This window comes from Malus sylvestris, chromosome 11, assembly GCF_916048215.2.
Source record: "Malus sylvestris chromosome 11, drMalSylv7.2, whole genome shotgun sequence".
Lineage (NCBI taxonomy): Eukaryota > Viridiplantae > Streptophyta > Magnoliopsida > Rosales > Rosaceae > Malus > Malus sylvestris.
In genome coordinates, this window is record NC_062270.1 from 32,004,116 (window position 1) to 32,005,932 (window position 1,817).

The 1,817-nt window shown below is 34.3% G+C and overlaps 1 long non-coding RNA gene across 2 annotated transcripts; it reads left to right on the top strand.

Moving 5' to 3' along the window:
* The first annotated feature begins 302 nt into the window (after positions 1-302).
* Positions 303-1,391, top strand: LOC126589814 (uncharacterized). 2 transcript variants are annotated; one of them, XR_007611949.1, is made up of 3 exons: positions 303-922; positions 1,024-1,092; positions 1,373-1,391. It is a non-coding gene; the product is annotated as an uncharacterized LOC126589814 (long non-coding RNA). The 2 variants fall into 2 exon arrangements; XR_007611948.1 differs by lacking the exon at positions 1,373-1,391 and adding an exon at positions 1,194-1,212.
* The last annotated feature ends 426 nt before the right edge of the window (positions 1,392-1,817 follow it).

The window sequence follows — 1,817 nt, forward strand, 5'->3', positions numbered from 1 at the left end:
TGTACCGCCGATATTAACAGTGACTTTTTTTTTTAATATTTTTTTATAGATGCGGACATGTTGTTTGTATTATTGATAATTTAATCGTACGGTTACAGATGCATAGATGATATGATTGTTGTCGTCTATCGTATTGATAATTAAACGATATGATTATTAATATTTTAGTGGAAAGTTGAAAACTTTAATCAGACTTTCAAATTGCAATGAGAAACGTGGATTAAAACACAACGTTGAGGAAGAAAGCAGTGCTCTTGGTTTTGGTCAAGATTTAACTTTACATCCTCACTCACATGCAAGGAAGAAAATATCGGTAATATCGGTAGTCCGAAAACACGGAAATATCGATGGAAATATCGGGATAATATCGATATCGATAAAAATTACATGGAAACTACGGAAATTGTAAGAAAAACTTGGAAATTTTTAATGAAACTTTGTAGGATGTTTATTTAGTCAATTATCTATTAGTTTATCACAAAAAATTGGAAGGAAATGCATTGCATGATGGATTTAACTGATTTAAGTTGATTATATAGCGAGCTGGCAAACATTGTGAGTGTAGAAAATATGTAGTAATTAATGAAAGAAGTTTAAACACACCATAATCATTTATATATAATTAATTAGTACAATATTTGGAGGTTTTATTTAGGATATTAAAAAAAAAAAAAGGGAAGTGAATAAAATGATGAAGAATAATGTGCCGAATTTGACAATTTAAATTTCTTACACATAAGCATGCGTCTAGGCGTTGAAGTTCCAAATTATAGTATATCAATTAACGATTGAAAATCAATACATTGAATAAGATTAAACTTTAATTTTGATGCCGATTATGTTTTTTCAACTTGATATAAAGTAAAAGTATCGAATTTTGGAAGCTAGGAGTGTGTCAATTGAATTTTGGCTGACGTGCAAGGTATCAATCTCTTCGTCTCTTCGAGGGCTACAACTTTCCTTTTTGTTTCACTCAATTTCGTTGCGTATTGAAAAAGTTATACTCATTTGAATCTTACCCAGTTTCCGGCGACCTCAGTAGATTTCGAGGCAATTTCCGGCCAAACCACAACGAGTCAGACGTCGTGTGAGGTAACATTCTCTTCGTCTCTTCGAGGGCTACAACTTTCCTTTTTGTTTCACTCAATTTCGTTGCGTATTGAAAAAGTTATACTCATTTGAATCTTACCCAGTTTCCGACGACCTCAGCGACCTCAGTGACTTTCGAGGAATTTTCCGGCCACACCACTACGATTCAGATATCGTGTGAGGTACCATTCTCTTCGTCTCTTCGAGGGCTACAACTTTTCTTTTTGTTTCACTCAATTTCGTTGCGTATTGAAAAAGTTATACTCATTTGAATCTTACCCAGTTTCCGACGACCTCAGCGACCTCAGTGACTTTCGAGGAATTTTCCGGCCAAAAAACTACGATTCAGACATCGTGTGAGGTACCATTCTCTTCGTCTCTTCGAGGGCTACAACTTTCGTTTTTTTCTTGCTTGATTTCGTTGAGTTTTGACAAAGTTATGGCCGTTTAAAGTGGGTGTAAAATTTCGGCCGAAATTTTGATTTTTTCCCCCATTGGGCGAGTCCCACATCGCCAATGCAAGGAAGTGAGCAATGAATTTTTCCTATAAAACTCACACTCCCCTGGTGAGATAACCAAAACTTGTTTGGCCTTTGGGCCATGATCTAGTTAACTATGTGTTGGGTTTTCTCAACATATTTTTAAGTATTTTTTTAATAAAATATTGTGATATTGTCGATAGTTTTAAAAATATCGGGATATTATCGATAATATTGCGATATTTTTAC